The sequence below is a fragment of the Colias eurytheme genome, chromosome 13 (genome assembly GCF_061535395.1).
Source record: "Colias eurytheme isolate Ceu_HAF_F1 chromosome 13, ilColEury1 Martin Lab GWU primary, whole genome shotgun sequence".
Lineage (NCBI taxonomy): Eukaryota > Metazoa > Arthropoda > Insecta > Lepidoptera > Pieridae > Colias > Colias eurytheme.
In genome coordinates, this window is record NC_142992.1 from 488,270 (window position 1) to 502,171 (window position 13,902).

Genomic DNA, 13,902 nt, shown 5'->3' on the forward strand with positions numbered 1-13,902 from the left:
ATAGGCCGATTACCCTTTATAATTAAGCATGTTGCCAGTATTTAATATGTAATCTGATAGAAGTACATAGCTTCAAGACCAGAGAAAAGGCTTCATCAGACTGGGTAGCAAATAGCAATACGCATCTTCTTTTGCATTTTTTGAGAACGTCCGCTTAAATAACTTGCTTATCTTTTACTACAGATGGGTAAAGTGTTAAATTAATTAAAATAAATGGTCTCCAATATGGTTAGAGTACCGTACCTACTTGTATAATACTTGAGTTACTATAGGTCATGGTCTATGAGCATGTTACATACTTATTATGTTTACTGTAAGGTCATACCTACTCGTATTTTATAATAGTTTGCATTGAGAAATTGCCTATCATGGTTCTGCTTTCGTCATAGTAATGGCAGTTAATCTATACTTATAATAAATCTGTAGAGAGCATCGAGATAGAATGTACTACGTACGTAGAGAGGCCAATTCTGTACATGAAATATATTTAAAAAAAAAACTATGAAGGGGTGATAAGGGATCGCTACTGATGCCAAAAATGCATTCAGTAAAATTTTTGTCTGTCTGTCTGTCTGTCTGTCTGTCTGTCTGTCTGTATATTCGCTATAGAAACAGAAACTACACGACGGATTTTAACCAAATTTGGCACAATTATTCTTCATACTCCTGGGCAGGTTATAGTAAAAGAATCATGTAAATCGGTTTAGAAACACCAAAGTTATACATGAAATACGCTATAAGTCATCGCGCGTGAATACAGAATCATGCCATAAGGATTATTTTCGTGTATCAGTTGCCGCGTTCGACGCACTTCGCGGCGGGAGCTATAAAAAGGCGGCGGGTCTGCACCCGTTTCGCGTTGTCACGGCATCACGTGTGAACGGCTGAACCGATTTCGATAATTCTTTTCTATTATATTCCTTGAAGTACAAGGATGGTTCTTATGTAGAGAAAACGTAAATATGTTCCACGGGCGAAGCCGGGGCGGACCGCTAGTTTTTAATAAATTGATTTGTAAATTCATATTAGTTGTGCCTTGCGTATAACTTAAATATTATGTATATAGCTATGAAATTGTTCCCACAATTGTTAACTAACTATAAGACAATGATTTTTTATATATCTTATAAAATTTGTATGAATTTTGAGTGCAATTTGTTATTACATTTTTTTGAAGTGAAACTTCAATAGGCGCGTTGAGAGTAAAATTAATGGTCGTGTAATGGCAATGCCGTCACACCATGGAGTAAGGTAACTGTTTTGGTATCTTTGAATCTTGCCACAGCAGTTTCACCTCCGACGCTTATGCTCGGCACACACGTTCTTTTTCCTATACAGTAGACCCGAGTTACACCGGCCCCTGCTGTATACGGTCTATATATCTATCTTAGAACTAGGTACTGAAAATCATTATTATACTTCGAGCTACCTTTTATAAATGCTTGTTTTGCTGTACTAATTATATTATACTAGCATTCCGCCTGCGGCTTCGCCCGCGTTTTCAAAAAAAAACCCGCTTAGTTCCCGTTCCCGTGGGATTTCCGGGATAAAACCTAGCCTATGTCACTCAGAAATGATGTAGCTTTCCAACAGTGAAAGAATTTTTCAAATCCGCCAAGTAGTTTCGGAGCCTATTCAATTCATACAAACAAACAAACAAAAAATCAAACCTTTCCTCTTTATAATATTTGTATAGATGTATTGCCTTTATAATAAAATGAATTTAAATGTAGGCAATTGAAAGGCTTGATATATATTCGCATAATCGAAGGCGCAATAACATGCCGACCTTATTTTAAAGTATTAAGGTTTATCAATAAAGTGCATAATATAATCCCCGTTATATCGAAGTGTTCGAAGTAACACATTGATAACGAGTAAAGTGGTATATTAGTACCTAACTGTTTTGTTAATTAATATATCATAATATCTAAATCACATGAAAAAAGTACAAGTCAGAAGTATCTTTTTAGACAATATAAATCTGAAATGTGCCACTATTCCGGTCTGCACGCTTCGTCAATTTATGCCGGACGTCGTAAGGAGCGAGGGTCCAGCACTTCCCGATGTACTAAAAATATCTATCTCTATCTATCTTTATTTTTGAGATTCATATTTGTTCTGTATTTATTTACACTAGGTACATGATGCGAAAAATTATATTGTTTGATTGGAAATGTTGATTCGCGATAAAAAATTATCATGTGCGACGCCAGGTTAATAAAAAAATTATAAAACATACACACAAACAATTATATTACTTATAATTTTACCATACCCAAAATTTCAAATATACTCAAAATCCATTAAAAATTAAATTATCCGCACAAGGTATAGAAATGAATAATTTACTGCTAATTATGCGACCGGGCGCGCAAATGGTGACAACACTAGAGTTTTATTCAAGTCAAATAACGGAACACCTTCCTACGTTTTTAATTCAAGGCTTTTATGGTAACTCATGTGAGGACGAAATATTTTATAATGTAACGATCACGTGCGTATTCAATGAATGATCCTATGTCAAGGATGTTATGTACTTTCTTTTGTTCGTAGTGGAAAAATAAATAGCACAATTAGACCGGGCTCCAAGGAGATGTTCGTTTGCATAAATAGCGGACCTAAATCTGACTTCTGATATATATTGTATAGATCCCAGACATCCTTTAGACAGATGTTGCCAACCAGTTTTGTGGTCCCCTTCCCCGCACCCCGGTAATTAAATATGGCATACAAAGAAAAAAATAAACATTTCCAAAACACGCCGTGTGGGGTATCAAATGAAAGAGCTTATTGAGTAGATCACGAATATATAGCATACTATAACATTTCTTACACTTTCTCTAAGATTTTTTAGAAAATTTACGAAAATGGTCCATTTTTGAGTTAACTTTAAACCACTATAGATTGAAAACTCATGAATATATTTTTTAAATTATTATTTTAAATAATTAACAATAGTCCATTGTTTACGATTCAATAGTTCGTACAGTGAAATAGTTGCATGGGGGAGTGGAGGGAGCATTCAAAGATGGCGAGTATATTTTCAAGATTTAGGTCCGCGATTTATGCAAACGAACATCTCCTTGGAGCCTGCTCTAAATATTAATTACTAGCTTTCCGCCCGCGGCTTCGCCCGCTTTGTCTTAAACATAATAAATTATATACTAAAACCTTCTTCTTGATTCACTCTATCTATTAAAAAAAAACCGCAACAAAATCCGTTGCGTAGTTTTAAAGATTTAAGCATACATAGGGACATAGGGACAGAGAAAGCGACTTTGTTTTATACTAGGTAGGTATGTAGTGATTAAACCATTCACCAATATTTCGTTTTTTATCCCTGAGCCTTTTGATAAAATCCAGTTCTTTTTTCAGCACAGATTTCCAAACTGAAATAAAGAGATCAAAGTTTTTGTTGTACTTTTTAAAGTGAAACTTTTAACATCGTCTCAAACTTTTTGGTCTGTGTAGCGCATGTCGCGTGTATCGCGGCTGCCGAGTAGGTATACCTACTCGGCAGCCGACCGACACGCGACATGCGCTACACAAAGCAGTGTTCGGAACCGTTCGAACAGTTTCACTTTTACCGTGGTTTCATAAAACCACACAACATTTTTTTTTAGATTTTGTCTGCGAGAGAAAGCTAGGTACCTACTTAATGTACTTATACAGTAGGCGCGCGATAATCCGGCGCTCGCCAATCCGGCACGCTCAGTAGTCCGGCACTTCGGGACTCAGACAGCCCGCTCTATAATCCGGCATTTTACATAGCTGAACGCCGGATTACTGAACGAAAACGTCACAAATGATGAACCTAATATGTAATTTTAATACTTATTTAATTAATATTTTAATTAATTTATGTATTTTTTTTATAATAAATTCAACCTTCATATTTAAAAAGGTACCATTTTAAATATGAAGTCTTATTTCCTATACTAATTCGATAATCCGGCATTTCCGACAATCCGGCATAGAGGAAAAATTGCCGGTGCCGGATTAGCAAGCGCCTACTGTATTTTTTAAATTACATTTTTACCTACTGGTACTACCTACATACAAGGTAAAATTATAATTCAAACAGGTTTTGAGGATATAAAATGTTTATAGGTTTAGGCCTTATTAGGCCTATGTAATAATCATTAGGTACTTGGTTTTATTATCGAGATAAAATGTCTATTAGAAAAGTTAATTATTCGTTATTCTTAGACGAATATTATTATTATTTAAATATTATTTAAGTTTCCTTTCTTCTAGATCAAAGTATACCTATAAAACTCAAAATATGTGACTGACTGACATCTATCAACGCACAGCCCAAACCAAGCCCAAACCACTGAACGGATTGGGCTGAAATTTGACATGCAGGTAGATGTTAGGACTGGCATCCGCAAGAAAGGATTTCGATAAATTCTACCCCTAAAGGGATAAAATATTTCAATACGGGATATGCCTTCAAAAACTAGAATCAATTTTTTATATTCGCATACGAACACCGATATATCTGAATATTTGTATAATTATATTACAACTAAAAAACAAGTTTTTAGTCGTTTTATTTCCGATAAAAAAGATTCACAAGGTTGTAACTGAGATTTAATATTATAACCAAATTATAATAAGTTTTTTTAACGTACCTTTTAATACAAATATATTCACTGCATATTTTTATAATAAACTAGGTACTTATGCATTATAAAAATTTCAGTAAAGTAACTTATTTTGTGGTGATTTATTTAATATAGCTGTTAGCCAAATAAATTAAGTTATCTATAAACGTTAAACTTAACATACATTCAAAATTCAAATCTTATTAAAAACCGATTATTAAAAAAAGGCATTCTTTTCTTTACAATTTAAAATATACCCGCTAAATTTTAATTTTTCTGTTAACAAATTTTACTCATCATATTTTTTCAAATTTAATAAAAGAGACAGCACGTACCTTATTATTTATTTATAAAGTTTATTTAATCCAATTTCTCTATATAAGTAAATCAGCTGAACTCGTACACACACACAGAAACACACACAGGAACAACCGACGCACGCGCATGCATCCTCGACACTGATCTATAGATCGCTATGGAGAGTGGAGACGGATCGATTCAGTTTTCATTGATCGCTTGCACCTTTTCACGGCTGGCCTTGAGTTGACGTGATTTGTTGTTTATTACATTGTCTCCTTTTTGTTAACAGCTTTTTGCAAGGTATAATTAAGTGATCATTCTTATATCAATGTTTTACTCGCCATTTATTTAACGATGTCACGAAATAGTTTCGGGGAAAGATTGAAGAAAAAAAGAACAGCTATACTATAAGACTTTTTTAAACAATATGTGGACTGTTCGAACATTATCCAAGAGAGATGCCTACTAGATCCCTGCCGTAATGTAGGTACTTGGCTTGTTCCTAAATTTTGTACAGATCTTGTAGCCAGTTTTATAGCTTCTGGGACTCTGGGTACGTTTTGTTTAGCTCATTTCATTATATGTATGTTAAAAATTCAAAAATAATGTATGAAAATTTTCGTTATAACGTATAAAATAAAATATAATAAAAAAACCTATCTGATACTGGTTGCTGATAAGCAAGCGTTGAATCCGGCCCTAAATATTGTTGCCTATAAGCATTAGTCCAGTACTAGATCTGTAGCGATTTTTTGGCAGACACTAATTAATTAATTAAAATCACGGAAGACCTTGCTTTTAAACCCGGATGTCCTCGAGTTTTGGATGTTACGTAGTGCCTGCAAAACATCTTGCAAAACTTGTTTACAAACAGATTGCGAAACCTGCTAGCTTATATTTGAGCCTGAGTCGACTTTCTAATACAAATATCACGACTTTTTTATTTCAAAGTCTTTTCTTTCTTACCTATTCTTTCTTTACTTTCGATACCTATTTGATTGTTATGTACTTCTTTGTTTTATTATAGTCTTCATTTCAAAATTTACTTCGAGTCCCTCCTTGCACAGAAAAGAAATATTTTCTAAGGTTTATTTACCAAATTTTCAGTAAACTGTTTAATGCCTCTTCGCTTTTAAATTACAATAATCCAATTATTAAAGAGCAACTATCGAGTTTCTTGCCGGTTCTTCTCTATAGATACTGCTTTCCAAATCGGTGGCAATTATGTTAAAAATGTTCAAACTCAAACTCAAACATTTATTTATTCAATTAGACTTCTTCCAGAAGCACTTTTGAATCGTCATTACATTCTTTAAATTTACCACCGATTCGGAAAGCAGTATCTATGGAGAAGAACCGGCAAGAAACTCCATAGTTGCTCTTTTAAAGTCATGTCCATATACAATATAATTTTACATTACATGTTACTTACATCTAACTACATAATATTATATATTATCATAATATGCCAAAGAACTGTCCTGTTATTCTTACGCGACAACCCTCCATGGATTTTGATCTTCCATATATTCCTTAATGCTGTAGTAGGCTCTCTGAACTAATACATTTTTTAAATAAGTTTTAAATTTAACACTACTAAACTCTTTAATACTATGAGGAATTCTATTGTAAAAACGTATACCTTGGCCCATAAATGAATTTTTAACTTTAGCTAACCTATAAAATGGCATTTCAATTTTATTTCTATTCCTGTTAACGATTCAAAAGTGCTTTTAGAAGTCTAATTGAATAAATAAATGTTTGAGTCTAAAGAAAGATATCACTTAAGTTTAAAGAACCTACTTACTTTAGTAAATTAGAAGTAGGTATCAATATAATCATAAAACTAAGTCAGTTAGAACAAGTTATTAATAATTGTAGTATCTATATATTATGTATTATGTACGAATATAATAGTATAATAGATCATTGTAGAGATATCATCCATACTAATATTATAAATGCGAAAGTAACTCTGTCTGTCTGTCTGTTACTCAATCACGTCTAAACTACTGAACCAATTTTCATGAAATATGATATAGAGATATTTTGATACCCGAGAAAGGACATAGGCTACTTTTTATCCCGGGAAAATGACGCAATCTCGGAAATCCCACGGGAACGGGAACTATGCGGGTTTTTCTTGACTGCGCGGGCGAAGCCGCGGGCGGAAACCTAGTCTCAAATAAATACCTACATAATATCTCAATAGATTGCATTGTTACAGCACTGTATGAATTTCAAATGAAAAAGCAGAAAAACTATTATTTATTAACTATTATTATCTATAAACAACTTTTGATGATTTATTTTGCAACAAATATAGTTTCTTTCTTGTAGTTTAAATTAATTCTAAGGTTGGTAATACAAATCTTAAAAATGGTATAATTTATTAATTGTGCTTAATTTCTCTTGGTAATTAAATAATTATTTCTATGAATCTTCTTATATATAAAAATGAATCGCAAAATGTGTTGGTAAGCGCATAACTCGAGAACGGCTGAACCGATTTCGATAATTCTTTTTTTATTATATTCCTTGAAGTACGAGGATGGTTTTTATGTAGAGAAAACGTAAATATGTACCACGGGCGAAGCCGGGGCGGACCGCTAGTACATAATAATATTATGTTTATGTTAAATAGAGACCTGTATCGTCATTTCATATATAGGTATCAATTTATCATGATATATCAATTTTAAGAATATTTTTAACTTATATTGTCGACAAAACTATAAAATAACGCATATTATTCTGAACTTATTCAAAATAAAATATTTCCGCCTATTTATGACACCCATACGTAACTAAAATACACGTATTTACTAATATTATATTTTAAGGCGTATAAAATTAAGAAATTAATTTCGCATAATCTTGAAGTTATAAAATATAATCTGAATATACTGAAAATCAGCGTAAAATCCTATTACGATATTAACTGTAAAGTCAATGACCTTTTACATTATTCGACGAATCAATGTTTCGATAAATTTCAAATATATAATATTAAGGAATTTTTATTGGTGCAATGTTAATATTGATTAGTCTAATGTAGAGTAAAAACTATTACTAATACTAATTCTGATAATAATGATATTTTACATTTTAGGTATTTTTGTTATGGTAACTAAGTATTATATTTATTATTATTTTTCGGATAGAACTTTTTAATCATGCAATGGGTGGATTAGATTGAAATTAGGTATATAGACTGGGGTAGAAGCCTTTGAAAATAATGAAAAGATAAAAAAAATCGCAGTCGGATGAAACCCATTAGAAAAGGAGGGGAATATGATAAAAATGTAAGGAAAAATAAATTACGGTCAATCCGAGTTCGGGAAGCGGGAGGGGGGAGCTTTTAAGAGAAAAAAATGGTTTCTCTCGATTTCCGACAAAACTACAAGTCCTATAGAAAAAAGTTCAATGGCAAAGTTGTAGGTAATTAAAAGTTCTACAACTTTTGTATTCAGAATTTTTTCACATAACCTAAAAATTTAGGTGAAAAATTCAAAAAACCAAGTTTTTGGTCTTTTATTTCTATCTACTTCAAAATTTATTTTTTTTCTACGAAATTTGGTGGAAACTTACTTTATTATGTCCCAAATACACTGTAATTTATTTGATTGAAAATATTTATTTTTTCGCCTTATTTTGAATGAATACCAAAAAAACAACCTAATTTTCAATCGAAAAGTCACCCGTCAAAATATCAGCTTTTTTCAAAAACTTGGGGTGCCTTTTATTCATTGAAATCTCTTCTTTCATATGGTGTAAAAAAAATAAACACCACCATAGTAAATGTTCTCAGGAAGTGCATACAAACAGTCTGAAAATTAGCTTTTACTAAATCAGGCACACTTCTCGAACTACCTGAAATGTTTTTATCGACATCATTTTGCTTTTGAATATGCTGTAAAATATTAAACTTAGAACAGATAATTATTTTTCTTTTGAAATATTACCGAAAAGCCGATACAAGAGAAGATATAGAGTTCAAGAAGTGTGCCTGATTTAGTAAAAGCTCATTATCACACTGTTTGTATGCATTTCCTGAGAACATTTACTATGGTGGTGTTTATTTTTTTTACACCATATGAAAGTAGAGATTTCAATGAATAAAAGGCACCCCAAGTTTTTGAAAAAAGCTGATATTTTGACGGGTGACTTTTCGATTGAAAATTAGGTTGTTTTTTTGGTAGTAATTCAAAATAAGGCGAAAAAATAAATATTTTCAATCAAATAAATTACAGTGTATTTGGGACATAATAAAGTAAGTTTCCACCAAATTTCGTAGAAAAAAAATAAATTTTGAAGTAGATAGAAATAAAAGACCAAAAACTTGGTTTTTTGAATTTTTCACCTAAATTTTTAGGTTATGTGAAAAAATTCTGAATACAAAAGTTGTAGAACTTTTAATTACCTACAACTTTGCCATTGAACTTTTTTCTATAGGACTTGTAGTTTTGTCGGAAATCGAGAGAAACCATTTTTTTCTCTTAAAAGCTCCCCCCTCCCGCTTCCCGAACTCGGATTGACCGTAATTTATTTTTCCTTACATTTTTATCATATTCCCCTCCTTTTCTAATGGGTTTCATCTGACTGCGATTTTTTTTTTGTTTCAAAAATTATCTACTCTAGTCTAATAGGTACGTATGGAAGGATTGTTAATTGTTATATAAAACCTCCTGATGTTTGTCATACGTAATTTTCCAAGTTAAAATATGTATATATTTATACTGCAAACACACACACATTTTATACGTAGGTGCATGTGGTACATGTGGCCTATAGGTATATAGCTTTCCTCGATAAATGGGCTACCTAACACTGAAAGAATTTTTCAAATTGGACCCGTAGTTCCTGAGATAAGCTCAGAAAATCATAACAAAAAAGAACAATTAATAATTCAAACAATTATTGAATTGTCAATACTCAACTCTCAAGTTGATACCTACTCATTTAAATCCAATAAACGCGGTTATTTATGAAGAAATAATTTATGCATTTAATAATTATAAGTGCTACATTCTTGTCCTAGATTATATCGATTAATATTGATATATTAGCTACTATATAAGTTGTTGGAATAATGAATATTTTACATGATTGATTCATTTAACTGATAGGCTATAAAATAACGCCGCATTTTTTTTATTTAGAAGATAAATTAGTTTATGATATTTCTATCTCCTTAGAAAAGATAAGAAAGCTAAACTATGGAATTTATGAAATAAATAAAAATGTCTTAAATAATAGTAACTAGCCTTTTATTACAGTTACGAATAGCAAAGGACCAAGTCTCGACCCCTGCAACACGCCAATTACACATCAACATTTCAAAGCTGAATTAGTGACAAAAATAATGAGAATCTTGTAGAATAATATCAACATTCTCCTACCTATTGTACTTACAAAGATAATAGGCTAATTCTAATCAACGCCTTATCTGATAAGATGTAGCATGCCATCAGTAGGACTCATACTGCAGTATTGTACAGATTGTTACTTGGATTATAAGCATAATGTGTGTTTGTATGCGTGTTCATCACCGGTGATAGTGATTTAAGTGATGAAGTAGAGATAACTGAAGTGAGAGGTTATGCCGCATTGTTTTATATAACTGGACGACTTCTTAAGATTGTCGGCATGTCACGCGCCTTCAGAAATGTATGTATGATTATGTTTTGTTTCTTAGTAAATAGATTAGAGGTTATTTCTTGTGTATATATAGGTATCATATAAATAGTTTAAGGAATATGGAATTAGATATTAAGATAGCCTATGGTATTGAATGCAACTAAGAATCTTGGTGCGTTTAATCTTAATTCATCTTTCTTATTATTCTGGATCCTTCTGTTTATTTTATGTCGCCATCTTTATATGACGAAGGCAATTCATCTGCTTATTAATTGATACAAACATAACAGTGTTTAGATCGTTGCTCATGCTAACGCTATTCGTTATTTTCGTTACATTAGCAAGAACAACCGTAAAACAACGACCTTATTAACTTCATCTTTTGCAAGTAAGTATAATAACCAAACCCTTTGTATATTGTTATTACCTTCGATGACGAATGAATCAGTTACTATTGTTGACAATAGGTATTTATTTGCATCACATATTTACTAGTTTATCAAACTGATCATTTAATTATAATTGAATAACAACAGGTATGCTGTGACGTCATCATGAATTAGGATGAACATAAAAGCTATTTACAATGTGCTATTTTGCAATTGTTTCTTACATGCAAGATCGCTAAACATTAGTCTATCTTCATTAGTGTCTCTCTCTCTCTCTATTTCAGACAGCTTTATTAATATATTTATTCGTTATAACCCTTCCTACCGCCTCCTTGGTATACAGTGGCTGACGCGTGAGCGTAGCACCGAGGGGTCGACGGGTGGAGACGAAAATAAAAAATAATAATAGTTTAAAAAAAACTAAAAAACACGCTTTTTATAGAAAACCGAACTAAAAAATATAAAAATTTATCAAATTAGTGTATTGTCATCGGTCCTCAATAAATCTACAAAGTTTGAACGAAATCTGGCCGTTTAAAGTGGGTCAAAATCGCGCCCAAAGAAGTCGGTTACAAACAAACAAACATACAGGTGAAGCTAATATAAAGCGTGTAAAAAAAAGTCTCGGTCTGGTAGGGCACAGAAGGCTAATCAGTAATCACCTACTTGTCCCTAAAGAAAATCGATCAGTGAAACAGATGTATAATGCATCTGCCCCTTACCCTGCTAGGGGACATGGGACATCACACCCTTCCCAATTTTGTAGTTTATTGTCTACGTACGATATTTAAACTTTTAAAAAGATTTATAAAGAATGTTTCCGTGAAATTGCATATCATCGCGCTATTAAAACACAGATAACCAGACCTAATTTCAATATAAACATTCTTATCGGAGTAATCGTTGAAGGATGTGCAATCCTTCCTGCACCACATTCCTGTGTGAGACGTTCATTTTAGGTCACAAGCAAAGTTTTTTGGAGAATTATGGTAAAAAAGCCTCTTTTCTTTCGTAATTGGTGCAACCGAGTTACTAAGTATACGATAAATTATAAAATAATGTTAGAAATTAGGTAAAGCATTTGCTTGAACAGCTATTTGAACATTTAAAATTCAATTTTTAGGGATATTGCACCCATAAATTTGGATTCAGCTAAAGTTTGATTTCGACGTACGTATCCTTGAAAAGGTTGTTTTTATCTATTTTTCCAGATATTTTCCTCCCTCCTCTGGAAGGGTTGGATAGTTATAATATAAAAATATGATAATTATTATAATATAAAAATTATTTCACACAATAAAGTTTACGTTTCAGATGTAAGAGAAGAGTATCTCGTAGAGTAAAGATCTGATATTTTTAATCTTATCGAGGAAACGTTATCTCTTAGTTACCATTCTGTTATTTTAACCTCACTTCAGTTATATTCTATTACTGTATATACATTTGAGAAATAAGGAACTAGTGGCAAGTCTACTATAATATATTATACTTAGATAAATTGAATCGCCTAATGTACCGAGTAAGGATAAAACGCGAGAACGAATTTTTAAGGTAGAAGGATGGTATGGATAGTAATCAGGAAAAAGGGGCAATGGGGCTGAACAGCTTCTAGTATACAGATACAATTTAATTAATTTTGCGCCTTTACATGAATGCACTATAACATACCTGATATAAATGAACGTATGAACTCAATTTTTAAGTGTAAATAAAAAGACTAGTTTGCAAAAATAAAATGTGGTTCTAAGTGAGTTTTGGGTTTTATATGTTCAATCGTTAATGATAAGGAAATATCACGTGTGAATTAAAGTTTTTTTAATACCTAACTGGTAAAGGTAAGATCGGGATAGGGACATAACCTTCGAAATAAGTTTAACATTCCTTTATCGTGCTTGAATGAATGAATGAATGAAAACGCTTTATTGTACCTACACCATTACAAACAAGAAAAAGACATACATATACAGAAGAGAGACATGCACAAATGGCGGCCTTATGGCTTAAGTAGCCATCTCTTCCAGGCAACCAAACACAAGATAAAAAACATAAAATCATGACAGAGGGTGGTGGTAAAGCTGTATTAGATTAATAATTAAAAAACAAATTCAAAAAACAATATACATAAACTTGCTTGCATCCATTTCCTAGTATAAAAGCAGATATTATCATCATTTCACCATAATTTTGGTGTTAAGATAAAAATCTTTACTGTCTCAATTTACGTAACTTATTGTTTATTGTGACACACGGGTTTATCCGGAAAAACATAGTCATAAAAATTTTACCTTCCTGAAAAGTATTGCTTTGTTGTGAAAGAATTTTCATGGATCATACTTCTGAACAATTACTTTTCCGAAATACGAAAGTTACTCTTTATAAAGTATTTATTTATTTTATTTATTATACTTTATTGCATTGAAAATACATAAATACACATAACAAAGACAATAGGTACTACAGAAACAGCAAAGGGCGGCCTTATCGCTAGGTAGCGATATCTACCAGGCAACCCAAAGGTGACCCAAAGTAAGTAAGAGTAAGTAAATTAAAACTCTTTCAATGCACTAAAGAATGAATTGACAATCTTGTCAATGTCGGCTGATAAACATCTGTTTAGAATTTAGATGAGCGTGATAATCGGAATCAATGGAGATAAAACTTAAAGTAAACAGGTATACAATGAACTGATTACAATATATTTGAGTTTAATCAACAATGTTCTTCGTGCACTTGGTAATCTTTGTATTGGAAGAAAATATTTAGAAGTAGTGTCTACAAGGAAATTTGTTGGTAAGGTAGAATAAGGGTAGAATCTTCATTCAAAGTTTTAGAAATTCCTACTCAGTATGTTTTTTATTTCATCCTCAATCAAAATACGAGTAGAATTAACTACTTTTGGATATTTCTCAAGTATCCTGTTTTATCGTAAAGTAGATAGTTCTACCAAATTCCGCCTGACT

At 32.0% G+C, this 13,902-nt stretch overlaps 1 protein-coding gene across 1 annotated transcript in view; it reads right to left on the minus strand.

Moving 5' to 3' along the window:
* Positions 1–5,075, minus strand: part of slif (cationic amino acid transporter slimfast) — a 37,836-nt gene extending 32,761 nt beyond the window's left edge. The window contains exon 1 of the mRNA XM_090108863.1: positions 4,949–5,075. The gene's annotated coding sequence lies outside the window, so the exon portion shown is untranslated. The remainder of the gene's footprint in view (positions 1–4,948) is intronic.
* Positions 5,076–13,902: the final 8,827 nt, after the last annotated feature.